The sequence below is a fragment of the Phaenicophaeus curvirostris genome, chromosome 16, assembly GCF_032191515.1.
Source record: "Phaenicophaeus curvirostris isolate KB17595 chromosome 16, BPBGC_Pcur_1.0, whole genome shotgun sequence".
Classification (NCBI taxonomy): Eukaryota; Metazoa; Chordata; class Aves; order Cuculiformes; family Cuculidae; genus Phaenicophaeus; species Phaenicophaeus curvirostris.
In genome coordinates this window covers 12,895,449-12,918,453 of record NC_091407.1, presented here as the reverse complement: position 1 = coordinate 12,918,453, position 23,005 = coordinate 12,895,449, and the positions used below count along the sequence as shown (strand labels likewise).

Genomic DNA, 23,005 nt, shown 5'->3' with positions numbered 1-23,005 from the left:
AGGCTTTACTGGAATACTACACCAAATTGCTAGCTAAGAAAGGCCTATATTGATTTGCTTCTCTGAGGAAAAGTGTAATGGAAAAAAAAATTCTGATGACAATTATGTATTTATTTTGAAGGAAGTCTCCTGAATCTGAGTTGAGATATATATATATATATATGAACTTCCCGTTTTAGTAGGATGCATGCTTTAATAACATTTCAACATGCTTGTCACGTTGAATAGTAAATAATTCAGCAGATAGAATCTCAAGGTTTCAATTTCTGTTTTAGTAATAAACATAGTGTCATTACCAGCTTATGACTGTGTTCCATAACTACTGGGGCCCATTCCCACCACCACAAAGACTGGTTCACTTGAACCTGTGCACTGTAGTGTTCCCAATTGGTGGAACCATAGGGCTCTGGCATTCTTCATCAGTTGCCGGTCCTAAGCCTTAGAATTTGTTTTTAAGAATCGAGAGACCTGAGCGGATCTTCCTTTTTAGAAAGCTAACAGTGTGGTTGATTCAGTGAATGTAGCATCACATAAGCCTAAGGCTTGATGTGTACATATGGTGTACAATAGTCAAAGTAAATGTGTGTGTACCTAGAGCTGACGGAATCTTCTTCCAAATCTTCAGTGTTTGGGAGGTGAGTAATAAGTTTCTTCTGTTAAAATTTATATATCTAATTCCTTGCAAACAGTCAATGGACTCATTAGGCCAGTGAAATTCTGCTAGTTTAGGTCCTGTGTGAACATAGTCATTAGTTTAAAAGCTGGACGTATAAGACTTTTGCAGAAGTTATCAATATTATAAAAAAAAAGACCATTAGACCATTGTTCATGATAGTCTCCATAAGAAATGTTGAGGGGTGATAATGGTCTTTGCTAACTAGTCTGGGACACAATGTTCTGTGGAAATCCCATGACAAGTAATATTTCTTATGTAGATTCTTAGCCTGCTGAATTTTTACCATAACGTACTTGCATTAGAACAAAACCAAATACTGAGCCGTTACACACAATAGGGCCTTATATCGTGCTTGCATAATTGTGTTTGTAATTTTTATAACAAATTTATTTTTAATCATAAAAAGGAGACGTTACCAGTTTTACTCTGATTTAGAATCTACAAAAATTAATTTAAGCAAGACAGTCCAGTCATATACGTAACCCAAAGGATATAGTTACGTAGAAAGGTTGAAATAAATGAAAAGCTGTATTCTTTTATTAAGTACTTTTTCAATTGCTTGATGACATTTGGTTACGTGGCTTCATTTTCAGGTATGGTGTTTTTTCAAAGCAGAATATATTGTACTAATCTCCAGCTCTTTTGTAATAAATGCTGGGCTGTGGACAGGAGATGGCCAAAAGAGAGTGCCTGGGCAAACCTTAATCTTTAATAAGGTGCAGAACCAGTCTATAACTGTCAAGGAATGACAGAAGAGCAGTACTTTCAGCTTGCCTGCTCAGAATAGAAAATGGGGTCCTCTGACAGGCAAGAAAGGCTACTTTTTTCTTTATTGGGTTTGGAGCTATTATTGTGCCTGTGTTATTTAGTTATTTGACATTTGTGAGTTGTTGGGGCACAAGGAAGTCCAGTTATTAATGTGAAAACAAAATTCAAAATGGATTTTTATGCTGAACTTGTATCGAAACCTCTTACTCTTACACTTTGAAACAAAGCCATACCTGATGCTAAATGGATGCTGTCTGTAATTTAGAAATACGAGGCATTTTTTTATTAAAACTAAAAGCAGCTATTGGAGATTAAAAACAAGGAGACACTCAATATTTTCCAGCTTCAGCTGGATGATGAAACAATGCTAAGTTGAGTAGTTTTATTCTTTGAACTACTGTTTGCCTTCTAGAATTCATGCTAATAGCTTTTTCTGTGCATTCTGAAGTGTTTTCCCAAGCTGCGGCTGGAAATGTGATGCTTGTCTGTAACTGTTGCCAGCTGTGGTCGTGTGCCACCAGTCACGGGCTAGGAGGATGCAAAGGGTTTATGAGTAATACTTACATCAAACTTGTGACAGATTCAGCTTCTGCTGCCTAAGTTAAGTGATTTGGATGCCTTCCATAGTTCAGAGCCTCTTGGTCCATGTGCTGCCATCTTTTTGCAAAAGTTTTTTAACAGACTAGATGTTTTCAAAACCTATAGTCTAGGGAAAACAGTTTTCTCTACTGTTTTACAATGAAATCATCAAGATGCTTATGTATGTGGTATTTAATTTGCAGGAATAGTGGAGACTTCATAAGATGTCCATTAGGTTTGCTTTTAGATGGAGTATTGAAAGGAGGGATATTTAGGATTTTTTTTTGTCTTTATGGTTGAGAAATTTTCGCAGAATCACTCACAGAATTACTAGGTTGGAAAAGACCTCCAAGATCATCGAGTCCAACCACTTCAATTTGCAAAGATCAGTATGGACTTGCATCCATAGTTTAGAAAAAAATTTTGTCCATGCATGTGAGAATATGCATTCTTTAAATATATAGTGAATGTGGGACAGGTAGGCCAGCAGGTAATTGCAATTTCAGACTTTCCTGAAATCTTACAAACCAAAAGTATTTCCTCATTTGTTCATTTGTTTTGAGTCTTTGGATTCATGCGCAGATTTGCAGATTCTCAGTTTACATAACTTTTCAGGAAAATCCATACAGAAAAGAACAGCATCTCACAAGTGACGGAAATCCAGAGTATGTACCGTCTGTGCTCTGGTGTTGATATTGCAAAATGATACAAATGTAGGACACATTGTGTTGTTTAAATTCAGAATCATTGCTGTTCTGCAGGAATGACTGGCAAGACTCTATGAAATGAAAGCAATTTGCAATAATTCTACTAAAAAGTGAGAACTGGGTACCATTAAGAAGAGAGATTTCTGTGTCTTAGGCAAAAAAATCACTGCAACCACTGACTCAAAAGTAATGTTGATGCTCAATCGCGCTTTACCAGGAAATACTGCTCTGCAAGGAAAAGGAGGAACATACGGCTTCTTCAGTTCTGAATCATCTTAAGCTTTAGCTTTTCTTCTTTTGTAGTCTTAAATTGCAAATGATAGTTGCAAGTTTGAAAGTAAAGGCAGATACTGAACAAATCTTCCCGAGCAAGATATTTTTTAAGGACACTTCAAGATGACTTTGCCAACTTGTTTTCTTGGTTTTGCATCTTTGCCACATGCATTCTACTGCTTTGTGTCTTGAATCTCAAATAATTTGTTTTCTGTGAGAATGGTGTGCAAATGTGTTAAGTTTATTCTCTAAAGAGTGATTTTAGACATATTGTTGTGTATGTCGTTGTCAGTGGACTTTTCATCTGATCTCATCATCATATTATTCAGTTAAGGTCATAGCAATTTAAGTGTGGCACTGTGCCATTCCTGACAGATGGGCATGGGCAGACAGCCAAGAATACATGTTAAGGGCAGAAGATTTCTCCACAGCCTTGTTTGAAAGTGAGTATCTCAGCCCACGTGTAGCACGACTAAACATACCTGATCCATTTCCCCCCCTCATTTTAACAACTCTGTAATGGAAGGGGTTTGTCCTAGAAGAATCTAGGATGGTCCTCAGATAAAACTTTGTGAAGATCCCTTAGCTGTTCTTATAAAACACTGGTAGTACCAAAGAAATCTCAGCAAAAAAGTGGGTCAGTTGTCTTCTTTTTTTTCAATTTGCCTCAGTTGAGTTAGTCAATTTACACAAGAAGGTTATTTATATCAGAATAAATGAAATTCATTTTAAAAACTAAGTTTTCCTTAAGGTTGTTTAAAACTAAATATAGCATAGGAAATTGTTCTTCTTTTGTTTGGATGTTTGGGTTTTTTTTTGTTTTTTAATGTGGAAATTGTACTGGTAGTATTTATTATTATTTCATAGGGGCCAGGAATTCTGTATATTGGCCGCTGATTTCTTGTCCTGAATAGCTATTAGCAATTCTTAATCCAGCCTCAGTTAAAATTTACCTTCCTTACTCTTGTTTAATGCTTACAGTAGCTTGCTTTAAGGGAAACATTTTAATGCTTTATAACATGGCATAATTGAATAGTATATAGGGGATGTGTGTTTGTGGTCTGAACAAATTACTAGTCAGCTAAGTTTAGTTGAGCAGCCAGGCATGGTATGCGTTTTAGATATGTCACTATTAGTCACAGACACTAAAAGTTTGGTAACAGCTGCTTTAATCATTTAGTCATTCTGAAGGATTATGGCTTTATTTGAAAATCAGTCACTTGTATCATGTTGCATTGTAATTAAAAGGAGGTTAAAGCAGTACCTGAAGGTGCAGCTACATTGTGAGGTTTACCGATGGCTAAAAACTGCAAGTACCCTAGCAATTACCAATATAGATTTTAGATGTCTGTATGCTGACTATTAAGTCTTAGTGAAAAAAAAGCCGAAACCCAAATAACAGAAGATGTGTTGAAAATGTTGCTGTGTTATCTGTGAGTTTTCTTTCTGTAGAGACACATATATAACAGTGCAGTTGCTTTTTTCCCTTGGGCTTATTCTCATGTATTGGAGTCTGATTCATTCTCAGAGATACTGGCTTGAAAACTGTAGTTAAACAGGAGAGTAGAGTCATGCAATTGACTGTACAGTGGAAAGCATGAAGAGCGCCTGAAGAAAAGCTTTTAAGTAATTTTATTCCTCCTTCTTAGATTCTTCTTCTTAGTTGCATTAGCCAAAGAACTAGATGTTTTGTTGAGTCCTCTATCACTTGGTATCTCTTCTCAGGTTTTGAATCATTTAATATAGTAAAAGTTAAGAGGAGAAAAGAAAATCATATTTAAGATTTCTGTTTTTTTATTTAAGAGCTTTGGTGATACTAGGGCATATCTTAGATTACACTGAATTTCATTGTGCAGTTCTGTTCATAGAAAATTGGATTCTTTGAGCGATTCTGTTTTAACAATTATTAAAAGAGCTGAATCAGTTCCTTTCATAATCTTAAAAGTAACAATATAAATATAGAATAAACTCCAGTTAAGAGATGTGATTTAAGTGTAGCTCAATTTTTTTTCCATAAAATGCATAGAGTACAAGTCCAGAAGGGGCTACTGTAATTATCAAGTTTGACCTTCAACCTGTAATACTGCTATGGAGTCCATCTGTTTTTGTTCCAGCAGACGCACTGTATATATTAACCTTTTTTTTATCAGTTGAGTGCTGCAGATGAGGTAATGAGCAAATGCTTAATATTTATTTCTTGGTGTCTATGTTGTGTGCAGATTCATGGTCAAAGAATGCACTGTTCGTTCAAGTTTGGTGTGTTCATATTATTATATAATACATTACAATAAAATAGATATAAATAAATGTACGTAACTGGAAAAAAATACAAGAATGCATTTTCATTGTGTATGATTCCTGCTACAACCTAACTATATTGACAAAATCAATGTTTTGTTAGTACTGTATCAGCATCCTCTTTTGTATATATTCAGATAATTAGACATCTTGTCATCTAATGCCTACCAATATGGGTTCTTGAAGGCAGAAAGTACATCATTATCACTAATGGAGGTGTCATAATGGAGTGTTACACTGAATTTACTGTTACACCATATTGAATATAGTCCATATAGGAAGATCGCACAGTTATATCAGTGTAGGTAGTGTTTTGCCTGTGGTTTATTGCCAGGATTTGTGATTGAAAACAGACCTTCCCTTTCCCCATCGAATTAAAAAGTAAAAGCAAAGGTAAAGCCAACTGTAGCTTTCTTGGGTGCGTGAGCATTTCCTTCCTTCCTCCCCGCCCCCCGCTGAGTTTTGCCATCATTACATCTCCTTCTTATTACTGGATTTGTTACTAAGTCAAAAGGTTATTCATAGTGCAGAAACTTGTTAGTTTTCCATAGTTCACAGATAAATTCAACTAGTGTCCTCAAGGTGATCCTATCGTTTGTGTGCCTCCGAGTCCTAAATTTTTGATTTGATTTCCTGAGGCTTAAAAGTTGTACTTCCCACACAGACAAAATGGTGCTGTTGATAAGCTACCTAAGATAGATTATTTAGGTGATCTCTTAAGAAACAGAATGTATTATTCCTGGGAGAGGCATACTTGTTCTCTAGCAGGTGAGTGCAAGTACAGCTTACTAAACTTGTATGAATTTTTCCCAAAAACTCTTTTTTCTTTACTTTAAAAAAAAAAGGCTGAAAGGGATTTTAAAACTGTCAGATGAATACTTGATGCAGTTGAGCCTCTGGATTTTTTGCAGTGATTCATTGTATTCTGTATTTGTAACTGCCTTGTTCTATTCTCCTCTTAACTCTTGCTACGGGAGGAATCTTAGCCTTGCCCTCCCTTCTGGCACAACATGAAAATTCAGCTGGTTCTGGCATCATAAAATATATAAACCCAGTGGGATCTTGGGCACAGAGATGTGAGAATCTCACTTGACTACTGCAGCCTTAAATGAGTAGTGACATTCTGCCCTTTAGGTGGTGGTCAGTACCCTGGGAGGGGAATGGAGCAGTATTATTAGCTCTAGTGCTAATGCAGTATTTGCTTTGTAATGACTGCTAACCAGGCTTGTATTTCACACTTTTAATAGAAAGAAGGTGAGCCTCTCCGTAGGTCACTTATTCTAGCCACCTTTATGTCATTGTGTTCTTAGGGTTGGTTACTTCCACACTACATCCTTATCCCTATGGGTGTAGCTCCTTGAGGAAAAGAAGGGATTTGGGTTCTTTTCCCTTCCCTTCTCTTTTTTTCTTTTTTTTTTTTTTTCCCCTCTTTCCCCTTTCTCTGTTACAGGTAACAAGGAAAGCTTTATTGAGTTAGTATTCCTAGCAGCACCTTAGGGTTAGTGTTGTGTCTAGAATTGTAATGTATGGGCAAGTATTGACTTCCTAGTGATTTCAACATTTTTGCTATGAAATCCAAAGCCCACTGTATTTTGCTTTGGAGGGGGGAGGAGAGAGATGAGGTGAATGGAGCTGCTGAAGGGGCTGGAGAATGTCTTATGGGGAGTGGCTGAGGGGCCTGGGGTTGTTTAGCCTTGAGAAGAGAAGGCTGAGGGGGGACTTTATTGCTTGCTTACAACTATCTGAAAGGAAGTTGTGGAGAGGAGGGTGCTGGCCTCTTCTCCCAAGTGACAGGGGACAGGACAAGAGGGAATGGCCTCAAGCTCCGCCAGGGAAGGGTATGACTGGAGATCAGAAAAAAAAAAAGTTCACAGAAAGAGTCCTTGAGCACTGGAACAGGCTGCCCAGGGAGGTGGTAGAGTCCCCATCCCTGGAGATGTTTAAAAGACAGGTGGATGAGGTGCTCAGGGAGATGGTTTAGTGGTTGTTAGGAATGGTTAGACTTGATGATCTAAGAGGTCTTTTCCAACCTAGTGATTCTGTGAATGAGTGCCTGTGAGACAATATGTATACAAACCCACAAGCATCAGTATGGTCTTCTGTATAGTCTGCAGATTCATGCAAACCTTATAGTAAGCAGTCAGTTATAGTTCTTAGAAATGAGGCAAAAAGCTTTTTCTGTGCACGCTGCTCATGTTTAAGAATCTTTTAACTTCATAGCCAGTTCTCAGAATAACTTACTACTTAGTTAATATATTTGACCCAATGACCGAATGTGGCAACTTTATGAATTATGTATCAGTCTCTTGAGTACCAAACTGTGTGCTTTGGTTTTATTAAATCATCTCTGATTTGATTATCTTCATTATATGATGCAGCAAGTTCATTTCTTTTGAATTTACTGTTCGGACTTTACAATTAAAAGATGCAAATTAAATTGTGGAGTTCCCCTCCTGTCTTCATTATGATAGCGATGAGTAATGTACTGAGTTTTAAAATTCCAAATACAGTAATGATGTAGCTTCCTTATAATCTATTGGTAGAAGATCAATGCGATACTTCTCATTACCATTTTCTGAGCCCTGTTTTACCTGTTCAGAAGCAGCTCAATAACATGAGCAGCAGTAGTGATAAGGGCTTTATGTGTTTAAACTTGCCAAGCAGTAATAGTCATTGTTTTCTAAGATGTGTAAATCATAACACTGCCCACTTTCTCAACAGGAATATGACAACTCAGTTAATGTAATAACATTATATTTACAAAAGCACGTTTGGCACTTTTGCTGTTCTGAAGCAAGCATGGGTTTTAGTTTTCAGAGTCATCTGGAAGGCAGAAGTCTGAGGTAGTAAGATACTAGTAGGAAACACTGACAAATACATGGAGAATGATGAGTTTGCATGACACTTGTGTTTTGTGCTGCTCAGTTGTCTATGTTATTGTTCAATCCAAATCATCCATGTGAATACTCAACCGAACCCAAGTACAAGCTGTGTTTTTTAAATTTTTTTAAGTATTATCCATTTCTGGCTAAAGTGCTATGTGTAAGTCTGTGTGGCTGGTAGATAGAGAAAGCAGGAGAGCTCAATCTTTTTGGTGACTGGCTTGCTGTATTTAAATTTAGGAACAATTTTAAGCTTGTATATGGAATCATCCAAACTCTAGAATCCGAAATGCTAAATAGCTCCCACATATGCAACAATACTGTTCCAAAAAAAAGCAAAATTAAATGATAGACAGCATGTGTTTTTATACTAACGCCTGAGGCTTTTCAGTATGCTACAGCAGAGGGTTTCCACTTTCTGAGTGTGTATTTAAAGTAAAATTAAATTTGGTGCATTCATAACTCCTTTATTGTATTAACTGAAAAATTGCCACCATTTTTGCATGTGCATGTGTTCAGTTGTTACAGTGCATTAATTTCTTGGGCCTTTAGACTCTAGTTTTAATACATTCACATTGTTTGATTGGAATAATATCCACATGCTTAGTAGAGACAATTCCAATTTTGAAAAAGATGGATAAAACATTTTCTTTTTATGCCTTGTTAAATATGTTCTATGCAGCTGTCTTCAGAAATGTACAATTACTATTAAGTGGTTTTCTTGCTGTGAAATGATACTCTGTAAAAGAGTACTTAAGTGTTATTTTTCTTATTTTTATGAGAATAAAATTAGATCCTGACCTTACAATGGGTGTGTTTACAGTACTACAGTAAATATTGTTGAGGGAGTCATTCCTCTTACTTTTGTGTCGGTCTGGTGAAAGCCTTGATTTAGGACAACAGTACAGGATTTTCTAAGTAAAAAATTAGTTGCTGAATAGAGACTGAATTTGTTACGAACTCTTAAATTAGGCAGGATAAAGGATGAATGGACTTGTGCAATTTGAGTAGTTATAATTTCATTTGAATACTTGGAGTTGCACTAGTGTAAATTAAATCTATGTCTTCAAGATTATGTTCCTGAATACTTAAGGTTTTCTTATTTTCCTCTTATTTGTCAAAGATGTATTCTTGCGTGAAGAAGATAAGTTTTATGCTTCATGTCTTATTTTCTATTATGCAGGCTAAAATATTACAATTCCTTCTTCAAAAAAACCAATATATCTGAATGAGAACTAATTACCTCTTTTTTTATTCCACTGACAAAAGCTAATATATCACACTTAGCCACTATAAGAACTCCATTTCAGTAAACTAATTAAACTAATCCTATCTCTACTCATTATTCTCAGTTCTGCTAAATATTTTAACAGCATAGATTTATTTTATTACATAAATTATATCATACTTAAAGAAAACAGTTTGCATAATGGCATATTTGCATTCCCAAGAGTTTGTTTTGGGTTTTTGAATTCAGACTTCAAGTTTGAGTGGAAATAATATTATTTGCCTTATTTAGACTGATAATTCTTCTTAATTTTTACTAATTATCTAGAATGATGTATAGCTTTAATTAAGTGTAAGTGCTTTGCATTCTTGTTAACATATATTAAACAGTGACAGTTCTCCTGTATGTAGATAATATAATGTTAGAAAGTTGTGATATTTCCTACAGTTTACAATGTGTAATTTCATAGCAAAATGGCTGATTAATTTACCAATCCTGTGGTTAAAAAAAAGTTGCTTTTTTGATTATCAATGATTGTAAAATTAAAAGATCATTTGCTTGCTGGACTTCTCTTAAGCTACATAATTAAAATGGAAATGTGTACATATCTTGTACTAAAATTATAAAACCAGAATGCATTGAATGCTGAAAATTTAACAGCAATGTTGCTGAGAAGCTGTAAAGGAATAACGTGTAAGAACCACTTCAGACTAAATTGCTTTCTACTTATAGACATGTAATGCAATTAAATCAAGAAGCTGTAAGCTTCCCAATCTCTTAAGTTTAGTTGAGGTATTTGTACTTAAGATATCTGCTGTAGAGTTTTCCAAAATGATAAAACAAAGACAATACAGATAATTCATCAGAAAGAATTTACAGGATGGAATTCATATAAATTGTATAGAAAACTCATAATTTTATTGATTTTGATAAACTACGTATCATAGAAGTAACCGTGTTTTCATTTTAATGTCTGTTTTCATACTATTATCCGGATTTTATTTAATTTCTGTCGCTGTTACTAGCTTGTCACAGTGCTGACAGTAGGTGAATCGTGAGTTTTTTAGGAAATTCACACAGAAAGGGCATTAATTGTGGCTGGTTCTAGCTGAGAATTCTGTATGATATCTTAAGGAATGAAAGACAGACAGACAACTGACAGACAAATTGTAAATTGTTTCATCCTAAGTGCTGTGGGTTATGGTCGCTCAGCTCAAAACATGTCATGAAAGCTATCTCACTATTATGCTTGCCAAGTCCAATCTGCCAACTCGAATTAATAGAACTGTAATTCATCTTCCAAGTATCAAGCAAGCATCAATACTGACTCTTTACCCTGCTTGGCACTTCAACTGCTTCTAAGTGCAACAACAACAATGGCTTTCATATTTTTCTCGTCAATAATCAAAACCGTTAATTCGTATGCTAAGTGTACATATATGTGCTGTGAGGTTTGGTCATTTTTCAAGTACTAGTCCCTAACTTGTTACAAAAAACCATGATAATGTTATTTATATAATCTGTGCTGTTCCTGTTCTGACATATGCACAAAAAGCAAATTGATTTAGATTTGAGTTTCCTTTTATTCTTCTAATTTGCAAAGATGTTATCTACTAGCAAGTTTCAGGTGTGATTAACGGATGTTAGCATAACAAAGTAATGTGGTCATATTTATATTGTTATGTAATAAAATGTTAAATATATTGCAAATACTTTTTTGGATGCTAGAAATTGTTAGGAAGAAAAAGGAAAATGGAGCACATGACACAATTTCTTTTATCTTTCTCTAACATGTCACTGTCCTTAACATTTTGGAGGATGTCAAACAAAATTTGGAAGAACAAAGGTAACCACTGTGAATAACAGTTATTAATAACTCAATTCGAAATACAGTATGAACCAATCACTGTTAGGAACTAGGGTGAAATGACTTAACTTTTCTTCTGAAGGATATCTAGATTTCAGTCATATTTTAAAAACGTTAATAGAGGATTATAAATAGTTCAAACCCAATAAGAAAATACTGTGTATAATATTTTCTTTAGTTTCTTAAAATTATAATGCAGTGCAGTCACAGTGGTGATTGTGATTAATAAGGGACAAGTTATATGTGACAGGGCTTTTCACCTTCATCCTGCTTCTTCAGATTTGAGCTGTGTCTGTATTGACTGGAATTTGGAAGTGCTGATGCACAGTCAGTGACCTCTGTGTAGTAAGCTTGCTCTTCATGCAAAAGATCATGGTGACTGGCATCTAAAGAGCTGCTGTGGCATGTAGCAGTCTTCTAGAGTGGCAGCACACTCAAAAGATTTAATAGGTCTGGGACCCAAACTGAACCTTTCTGTGGATATTCTGGTCTGGTCAGACTTAGGAGCTTACTAATGTGACCCACTCAAGTTGCATGTGTTTGGAAAATGCCTGTGAAAACATCTTGGAATTGTCCTGAGGTTGTCAGTGCCTACCAGCTGTTCTGGATATTACCATGAGTTATTCATGCAAACTGCTGAGCAGTACTATGAGAAGCAGAGTTAAAGCTACTTCTGTTGAAACTAGAGCAGAAAGGAAGGTATGCATAACTGGCAAAAAATGAGGCTGTAGAGGCTGGAGTGTAAAAAGTGTAAGTAAACTTGGAGTTGGTAAGTGCTCGGATCATCAGTGAAAAATGTAGTTTTCGCAAAGGTCTAGAATCTCAGTTTGGGTGCGCGTAGTATGCTGTGTCTTGCTAAAGGGTCTAGGAAGTAAGATGTTAAAAAAATCCCAAACAAATCGAGCTGTATAATGAAAAAGGGATTGTGAGAATATCAGCCTTGTCATCATGAAGCAACTTGTTTTATCAACACAAGATGTGAGCAGAGAGAAAGGGAGTGTCTACTGTGAAATATTTGGTACTTGTCTCCTGAATATCTTTATTTACTGTTTATTTTTTTTTCTCAGTGTCTTTTGTGTTATAGAAACACATTGCACAGCATTATTTATCGTTATCAGTAAAATACATTCCAAACTTCACTTGCCAGATATGATAATACCTAATAAAATTATTTGTACTCTTCAAAGTATGCTGTGCCTATATAAAATATGAAGTTTGTATGTAGCTTCAGTATGCTTGCCTAGCTTTTGACAGTCATCAGCTGTGTGTTTAACTTGATGGATATATGTAATTACTTATATTTTTCATAGGCCTTTGTATTTGATAAGTCATCTATGAGGTTACGTAGTACCTTTTAAATGGCAAGTTTATCTGATGATCTTTAAAATTTCAAATCCGCTGTTAAAATTGCTTGGAGTGCCTTTTACATGCATATGTTTTTATGTCTATTTATGCAGAACTTGTGTGTAATTTTTACAATATGAAATACCTGTGCATTTATCTAGCATGAAGTATACATAATTTATGGTTCTAGAACTTTTTTACACTAAGCTTGTTCAGTGATCTTCCGTTTAATTTTTTATTTACTTCAATGATTGAGTGCCATGCCGTAAAACCTGCCTGTAAACAGAGAGCCATTTAGGAAGAGACAAAAATAAGATTTTTACTTAAGTTTTTCTTTCAGACAGGTCTTGTGTATTGAACAGGAAGTCTTTTCTTATCTCTTTTACAGTTTACAGTAACTTGCATACTTATAGTACTTAAATTAATTGGTGTGTAAGGAACAACAGTTAAATAGGTTTATACATTTCCTTCCTGAATAGTAGTAAGCTAAACATTTTTGAAATTTAATATAGTTTTATATTGGTAAATGGGATGTATTTGTGGATTATGTTGCCTGTATATTATATACATTTTATTGCTCAAAAGATTTGTGAGTAGTGTACATTCTTTATGCCAGAAACTTTAACCTGTTAAGATGATGAAAATGACTTTGAATCTTTTTAAAAGAGTTTGTAGACCACAAACTTTGTCTACTTAGTCTTCAGTTTTAATGCTAAAGTATTTTGAGAAGGAACAACATTTTATACAGTTTGAAGACCAGATTTTTCACTTCTGTAAGTTGTTACAGCTCATCTGAAGTTTCTCTTCTTGAGGACCTGACATGAAGTGCTAAATATGCCAATTCTCTTTTGCTAGGCAAGGAAGATGATGACAGTATATTCCCATGCACTCACAGCAGCAGTTTCATATATTTGATGAGCTCACATTCACAAGACATCACCATATCCTGTAGTATACAGCCAGGTGGACCAGACATAACATAATCCATAGTGAGTAAATAGTCCTGCATTATATTAAGCTATATATCCATTTCTTTGTAGAGCTGTGATGACTGGCTGTTGGGGTGGGGTGGGTGTGTAGTATTAGGGAATCTTTTTGATTTGATTATTCCAATAAAATGCTTTGTCTTTTTTGCTTTGTTCTTCTCCTATCCTAGCATTTGTTTCGAACAATGTCTTCCTGAAGTAGCTACCTAACAAAGATACCATTACTGTAAGGTGCATTGAAGCCTGTTGTGAAATGGCAAGAAGTCTAAAGAAACTCCAGTATATTCATTAAAAAATAATTTCTCTATAATTACTGCTGGTCATTATAATAGATGGATAAGTACTTAGCCCAAATAAGCAAATAGCTCTCCAGACATAACGTATAGCTCTGGGCAAATGCTTAAAAGAATATACGTAAACTGTTTAAGCAGTTTTTACATAATCACAGAACCTGTTATTAAAATGGCAGCTATTTATTGGTGTGTTTATTTTTCGTTAGTAGGCTAATAGTTAAAACTGTAGAATTTAAGTGCTATACTTAAAATATTTTTTTAAAAAGGCTAATCTTAGTGATGGAACTATTCTGTAACAAATGTGTATGTTTAAAAGCTGGTGGGTTTGCTTGAGCAGGCCACATAGCCTCATTTAAAATCTAGACCATATGCTTAGTGTTTTTTACTGAACACCGCATTACCTGTTTCCAAGGATTTTGCGGCTAAGGTGTTATTGTTAAACACTATAGTAGCTCTAAAACATTGTAGATTAATGGTATGAGTTATATATCCCAAACTCAAAGACATAACTAATTCGAAGTCTAATGGTATTTACGAGACTTAGACCTACGTGTCTTGTCTTCGGTTAACCAGACGGTGCAGCTGGATGGTGACACGAGGACACAAAGTGCAACAGGTGCAGATAAAAGCTAGTGGGATGAGCAATGGAAAACTGATCATGTAAGGAAAAAAGGAGGCAAAGAAAAGCTTTGCTTTGGTCAAGCAAAGAAAAGCATTGAGAAGAGGGTATAATTACTTCCTGTGAGTACTTTGCAGGGACAGCGGTATGGAGAGCACTTTAAGCTAAAAGGCACAAAGATAAATAGGATGTGCTGTCTGTAATGATTTATGAAGAGATATAAAAGAGCCTTTACATAGTCACATCAGGGAGTTTCTGAAACATGATTCCAGTCAGAGCATGGGCTAGAGGAGGTCAAACAGTTACCAAATTTTAAGACAGACTTCCCTCAGTTTCTTAACAAAAATGACATCATGTGGCTTCCTTGGAGGTGATTGTATTTACTGAGTCAGGAGTTATCTTCGGATCTGCTTTCTTTCCAAGAAAATTCGGTCGCAGATGCTCTGGCTTTTTTATCTGCCAAAATCACTGCAGTTGATACGATTAACCTGCTAAAATTGTCCATGAATAATAGGAAATCTTTGTGTTCTCTTACACATTTAGTAATTCACACGTTAGTACTATATTTGGTGACAGTGCTGCTTTTCCTAAACCTTGCCTTTTATACAGGGAAACCACACACACAAAAAAAATCTTACTTTGAAATTTATGCTGTTTGGACAATCTGTTGCTCCCATGGAGAGTGTGTTTGGCTTCATACAGTCTTCAGGGGCACAACAATCTGTTCTGTGATGCTGATTGTAAGATCTGGGGTTCTGTATGAATGTAAACAGGCCATCTTATTACATGATAAAGAAATTACGTTTTGTATCAGTATAAAAGAACATGAGGTGTAGAATGTATCAAGTTACCTTATTTTAGGGGAAGGTTCATTGGAAATGCAGCTCACACAATGTGTGACGAGGTGAAAAATAACAGAAGTGACCACAGTCAATGCACGCAGCCCACATGCTTACCATTTTTCCATTTTCTTAAGCATTTATGGACAATTGAACTGACATAGTGTGCAGCAAATGGATAGTTTCCACATCTGTCTGTGCATGCTGTCAAATTGATGTATTTTTAAAAATACTATTAAGTGTGGAGAAAGAAAAAATTGTATATTTAACAAGATGTTACACTATAGTTTCAGATGCAGTATATTTACTATATTTAACAAGATGTGCAAACTATATTTGCACAAGATGTTAAATATAGTAAATATACTGCATCTGAAACTATAGTCCTGATACTTGCAGAATCAACTACTTAAGTTTTTCACATGTAGAATCTTACTTGTAATTTACTGTTCAAGAACACACATCTTGTGCAAAATTTAATTTCAGAGTTAAAATCTCAGTGAAGGGGTACCTCAATACTTTTGTCAAGTGAAGTTAAAGTTTTATAGTTGTTCTTACGCAATTAATGCATGCATTATTAAATTAATACTATTCTCAAAGATTAATGACAGCGCGTTACCTGCACTAAAAATTAAACCCCTTGAGGCCGAATAGAACTCATAGTTCTATGTATGTCGGCATTGCCATTACTGCCTTGAGGAATAAGTTACGGTAAAATCCATCTTCGCTCTGTGGGACCCCATCTGATAATATCTCTTCACAGAAGCCTTATATGGTTTTAAGTAAGGTTCTAGTGAGCAAGAATTCCAGGACTTAGCCTGATGTAAATATATATTCATATTCTTGTCAGTATTATTTTCAAGGTGCCTGAAGTTGTCTCATATGCCAGATCTTCTTCCAATTTCATTGTATGCTCATATATATATATATATTCATTTTATGTAGCTATCTCTGTAATTGTTGTTCCAGCTGCATTAGCTTACACCTTTTTATATGTTCTTATATTTTTATTGAGAATTGCCAATAAACCAAAAAAGAAAATTGTACCTTCATTGTCAGCAGAGGTAGAAGTATTTTTATTCCACCTATTTTATTGAAGTCTCTCATGGTAGCTTTAAATAACAGTAATATTTTCCTGGCTTGCCTTTTTGAACATTTATTCATGTTAAGCCATCAGCTAAATAAGCATTTTAAACTGTCAAAGAAGCTACCTAATGTACTGCCAATGTATATCTTAACTATTCATAAGAACAGAAAGTATCTGTTATATATATTATTATATCTAGATGTTTGCTTATTATAGAAGTGAGGTGAGGAGCCATTTGCATTTGTGGATGTATTGATACGTATGTAGACATAAAACAGGTTAAAATACAGGTAGGGCAATATGCAGGGATTAGTATTCACTCCTTTTCTAGTAAGAAAACATGCTGGTATTTGGGGTGATTTTGTGATATTGGCATATTTCAACCACTTTAAAGATGCGATTAATTTATAAAAGCAAAATTCATTTAAGAAATGCAACAAATTTCTGTAGATGATATCACAGACTGCAGAACTATGAAAGGGTGGGTAGTGAGGAAAGATTATAAAAACAAAAAAGTGCAACAACAAGCTATTTGGTCTGTGCTGGTGGTTATCTTAGTTGAATGTTACATGCTAGTAGAATACAACATTTTAGACAAGAAACTGTCTCGAATATTTTGCTCGTTTAATGACTTCCTGCAGCTGATGATTCCAGCTACGTTCTTTCTGGAGGATCACTCTGCCTATCACATTCTTTTAGTGTTGCCTTTTGAACTGTTGTGTGAAGATGTTCCTTTTGCAGAATATATTCGAGTCTTAGAGGCAACTATAGTCTAATGATAAGTGAAATGATCCCTGTTTCTGCATTTTACTAGCATTTAACTGAATTCTATAGGGTTCCCAGATAAATGTGTGTAAAATGATGCTTACTTTATCTCTAATCACCACCTTTTGATTAATTTTGCCGTTCCCTTGGGTATTCATGCAGAATTTGCTCTGTGGTGCTTCCGCCAAGTAAGCATTTAGGATTCTAATTGTTAAGCTCGCTTAAAGTATAAATTCAGGTTCTAGTACGTAGCTTTTTTTTTAACAGGATGTAACATTATCCTCTGTAATATCACAGTTCTTTTAACAAATACATCCCTTGGTGAAAAAACAAGGCTGGTTAACCCATTCTGTCTTTTTATAAATAATGTAAGGCACGTGAAAGTACAATAAAGCAACCTGTTGTAGTACAGGAGCAAGCTAACCTTTTAGCTTTGTAAAGCTGGATCAGATTTCTGGACTTACAGAGAAGTATGAAAAATGATAAGGTAGCCTAGCAGCTCTTGAGAGCTGGGAAAGAGTGTGCCACTGGGATGGAGGGGTCAGTGAAATGCATGTTGCCAAAAGATCGAGTTTAATATCATACAACAGATGACACGTGTTGGACACCATTAGATTTATAGTATAATTGTAATGTGTATTAGAATTTACTTTTTAAACTGATTTATGACATGTCACATATATGGTTTAGTAGTGGACATGTACAGTTCGACTCGATCTCAAAGGTGTTTTCCAACCAAATTATTCTATGATACTGTGATTTAATTGTGATGAACAAGTAAGGATGTGACCTACGATTTAAAAGAATCTCAGAAAGAAATGCATGACTGATTTCAGATCCATTAGAACTCCATTAAGGCATAACAGTACGAAAGTTCTGAATGAAGGATTAAATAGTAGGATTGGAAAACGATAGCATCTCTTTCTAATACCTAATTAGGTAGCACTATTGCATAAGAAAAAATCAGATGTGTATTTTCTGAGCTCTCCGTTATCTGTCAGGCTGAAGTAAAGATTTTCTATCAATTAGGTTATTTATAATTTCCTTTACCTTAAAAAAACCCAGAGCTTTGTGGTCAGTGGTACTGTCCATTTAACATCAGAGCAGCCTCTTGCCGCTGTACTCTCTAAGTTATTGAAATTTTTGAAAAACTGAAGACTAAGTATACAGTGCTAGTGCTGTAACTGTGGAAAAATTGTATTATTGGGTGGTGCTTAGAACCACACAATTTTCCCTAGTTCATTCACTTACACTTGTGTTAACCCTGCAAAATTTACCTAAGTTTCCAATTAATTCTGAAGGAGTATGTGTATTTTGGTTTATTTCCTGCTACTAATATTTTAATCTTGTTACTTCTGTAATTCTTTTAAACTTGGTGCAAAAGAAATTACTAATTACAAAAAACATCAATGCAAAGAAAATGTACGGAGAAAATACGGTGTGGGCAAATGTTACACTGCTTCTGAAGTGTTCAGGCAACCTTGTTCTGTAACAACATGAAGAATTATGTTGGGATAAGAAGGTCATTCAGACATCAAGCAAAATTCAGTCTTTGCCGTAGAGGTTTCCAAGTATGTATCAACTCATCTAGATAGGAATTCCACATACTATATGATGTGTGTGATATGTGGGTAAAACCCTACTAGATTTGCATTCCTGGAAATATAAGTGATTAGGTAGTTACTATGTAAGATGATAAGCAAAGCCATTTTTGCAAAGCACATGCCTGAAAATATGATTTTGTCAACAAAATCAATTCTGTTATTAATAGATGTTTTCATAGATACATGTACTCATTGGAATATTACAAAGGGCTGCAGATATAAAATTAAGCTATTTATTGATCAGAACTGTTTTTTTTTTCCCTTGAGTCTTTGCCCTACCTGTAAAGTAAAAATGCTGACTGCCACACACTGCTGATTGCAGATTTTTTTTGACAGCAAAGACCTGACTCTTCCTTAATCCCTGTAGCTGCATTGTACGAATTACAAAGCTTATGTGACAGACCTGTTCAGTATTCCAAGAACTGCAACATACCTGTCATCAGATAGAAGCAAGAATACACAAGTCATCACTTCACTTTGGAAGCAGAACAGATGATTGAAATTATTTCTTACTACTGACTAATTCCTCTTTTAGTAGAGATAAGCTGCTTTGTTCTGCTGTAAATGAAACATTAGGGTATTAGCTGTCAAGCCAGAAGTATTGGAGAAGCTAAGATTTTATCAGCAGTAGTAATATTTTGGGCAATAAATTGTTTTGTTGGACAGAATACTAATCTCCAGAGGTACAAAGAAACAAAGCTCATTAAGGTAAATGCTTAAAGCGCACACACACGCACACACAAAAAAAAACCCAACAAAGACAAAGGCTTATTACCTTTGTTTTGGGATAGATAAAACATTTGCACTTCTTCATCTCTGTATAGCACTGAAGAATTATGTGGTACTGTTATTAAAAAGATGCATTTGTAGGCTTGTAGAATGCTTTCTGAATATATCCAAGGGACAAATGCATTTCTGAAATATCAATAAAGAGCTGCAGTAAGTGATGGCTTTTTGGAAATTGTTTTGTTTCCCTCTGGGTAAAATTAGGGTTAAAATAGGTAAAATAACATTGTCCTGCACTCAGCATTCATCCGATTAATGGACGAGCTTTATTAAATGAATGTTTCAGAAGAGAATAAATGTCTGAGTTATACAAAATATTTTTACCAGTGTATATACCTAAATTCAATTTATAAGGGTTTATAATGCAAAGGAGTAAGATTGCACAGAGGATTCTGTTAACAGCTGACACAAATGTCTTCAAAATTTTCTGTATGCAACATCTAGGATTTTGATGAGAGTGGGCCAGCTTTGCAGTCTAAACTTTATTTTAGAAAAGAGTTAAAAAAAAAGATACTGTGGAAAGAATCAAGCAAAAATGAATTATATAGAAGAAAGCTGACCAAAACATTGGTTATTTATTAATGGATTTCAATAAGCAGGAAAACACGGATGCCTTTTGTGATGAAATCTTACATAGATAACAAAAAGTACTCAAGTCTGCTGGTTGTATTTTAATAAAGACACAACATCGTTTAAACACTGCTGTCAGTCACTGGATCATTGTTCAATGACGGACGTATCTTTTCTGATCTGCAGCTTTGCTTTCCTTGTCCTTAAAACAGAGATTATAATATTGGCCCAACAGTTTAATCTACTTGATTTTATGGAAAGGAGTACAATGACAGTCAGCTTTGTTTATTATTTAATTAATGAAGTTGTCTTCATTTGAGTTAATTGTGCTCATCTGAGGGAAGAAGTATTAAGCTTTGTTGAGGGAGTATTCAGTAATACTTTATTATAACATCTTAGGTTGTGTTGTTAGCTCTAAAGGATATTTTATACAAATGCTTTACATGCCCTTCTCCAACCACAAAAGAATATAAACTTCATTTGAAAATTCAGATTTCATCTGAGGAATTCAAATTTTATGAATGGGAATTGGCTCTGTGCTGGCATGTTCTTCGTTTGTCCTAGTTTCACTGTAGTGACCTGGAACAGCAGGAACCTTTAGGCTGCTGTTTTGCTCCAAATACCGCATCAAATCAAATGCAGCCTAGCTTTATTTTGGCACTTACTGAAGAGCTGCTTTCTAATCTGGAAATAGTGCTGAGTCAGAATCATTGTATCATAGCTGAAATTGCATGGGAACACAAGAAGTGCAAAGGTAGACTCAGAAGTCCTAAGTGTCAGGACTTCTGGTTTTCAGTATGAATTTTATGCTTTGCAGTTCTTTCCTTATCTTTGGGGAAGCGTGTTTTCTTAGGTGTCTCAGCAGCTGGGTGCTAGATTTTAGACATAGAGGATTTGTTTTAAGAGATGATGAATGCTTCAGAAAAAAAAAACTTGATTTGTAGAAATTCAGGTAATTTTTTAAAATGTTGATTTCAACTTATACTTTTTTCTTTATTTGTAAAATAGCACTAACAGAGGGAATGTACTGTGTGAGAGCTGGTTTTATTTTAATAAGATTGGAATCTTTTTCATAGTGGACTCATTCCCAGGTTGCTCTCAGTCACGGTCATACATAAGCTAAATTTCATCTCATTAGGAGGAAAAAAATTCCCTAATTTTTCAGTTATCACGATCAGCAAATGAACAAGAGCTTGACTATAATCTTCTAAAATGTATGGATTGACTTTTAAGTGCTACAGACTATAACACTGCATTGCGTTTGTCAAAGCTGAGCTGTGATATACAAGCCATCATTCATGTTAGGGATCAAATCCAGTCATTTTTATCAGTTGACCAAGTTGTTTCTTTATTTTATAACTCATTTTCCTAAGCAACTTGCTTTCGGAGTTATATACCAATACTGAAAAAACCTGTCATGAAGATGAGTTGTTAGAGCTATTGTTAAGAAGCCGGTAAATCACAAGTTTAATTGAGGTTGTTTAAGTAATTGAAATATGTAGCATTTCAGTTCATGTTGTATTTTGATGTATTTTATATTTAGTTATAGTTTGTATTTCCTTCCTGGATTACTTCATATTAAACAGTGTTTCTAGAGTCACAGAACTAATTTTCGAATATACTAAAAAGGCAGTAGTGGAAATTTGCTATGTCCCAGATTCATCCTGTGTGCTCCTGCCATTTAGTCATTGAATCCAAGGTGCTTTTAGGGTGGTAGCAGTTCAAGAGAACTTGGATGAAGACAGCAGTGTACTGGAAGTGGACATTAGAAGCGTGTGAAATGTAACTTTCAACCAGAACCTTAAACATGTAAATGTAACTTTCAACCAGAACCTTAAACATGTTCCCGATTCTGAAACAAAAGGTGAAAAGATCTACTCTAATTTTTAACTGGTATTTGAATGTGATTGTAATCCTGCTTTTTTTCTTATTTCATGGTATGAGCTTAGGTGTAAATAAATTTGGAAAGATGATTGATAGTTACCCAAATAGGCAGAGACCTGGTTTGTTTTTAAAGGTGGCTTGTTTTTGTCTGACATCTGATTAAGCTTTGGTTAGGTTACTGCCATAAATCAGCAAGAAATAAAACACAAAAATATCAGTTGAAATATTTGCTTTGTTATTTTTTACCTTTGGAGCTCATGGAACAGTTTGAAAGTTGATAGAGCTTTAAAAAAAAAAAGTTTGTTTGTTGTTAGAGCAGAGAAGGTGAGAGTTTTCTGTGAATATCAAGTTCCAGAATCTCTGAATTTTGACAGCAAATATATGGGGGATGGTTTGATGATCCAGGAAGTCTGGCTTTTAGGATTTTCAGGACTGCATCAGAAATGCCACGCTAATAGGGTACAAGGTGCTGATCTGATAGAAACTTCGACAGACTGGCTTTGTTCTGACAGGTCTAACCCAAATCAGTCATTCTCTTGGTGTATTGCTCTAACTTTAATTTTATGCAAGATCAGGTATTTCTGTCTTCTTCTAGCTTTCATAGGCCAGCACAAAACCCCCTCTGAACCTATGGTCCTAGTTTATTGGGTAGAAATTGGGTAGAAACTATACCTAATTTGCTAAGATTTGTGCTGCAGGTAATCCAACAAGGTAGCGATCTAGTAGTAGTGATAGAATAATCACGACGGCCTAAGAGACGGTCAGGAAACCTCTGAGGATGAATGCTTTTGCCATCATCTTAAACTCGCACGAGCGAGCATCGCTGCTGTAAAAGCAGCAGGAGTGGCTCAGCCAGCTTGATTTGCAGTACGCGCTGTCCTGGCCTGGGAGAGGTCGTAGCATAGCAGACTCATAGAATTAGGTCAGGGACTGGCTTTCTGAAATGCAGC

At 35.2% G+C, this 23,005-nt stretch overlaps 1 protein-coding gene across 33 annotated transcripts in view; it reads left to right on the top strand.

The window, feature by feature from the left end:
* The window catches only part of RBFOX1 (RNA binding fox-1 homolog 1), an 862,353-nt gene that overhangs the window by 642,942 nt on the left and 196,406 nt on the right, over window positions 1-23,005 (top strand). The window contains exon 3 of one of the 33 annotated variants that reach the window (XM_069870206.1): window positions 13,478-13,611. The exons of the other annotated variants lie outside the window; for them this stretch is intronic. The gene's annotated coding sequence lies outside the window, so the exon portion shown is untranslated. The remainder of the gene's footprint in view (window positions 1-13,477; window positions 13,612-23,005) is intronic. 33 annotated transcript variants of the gene reach the window in all.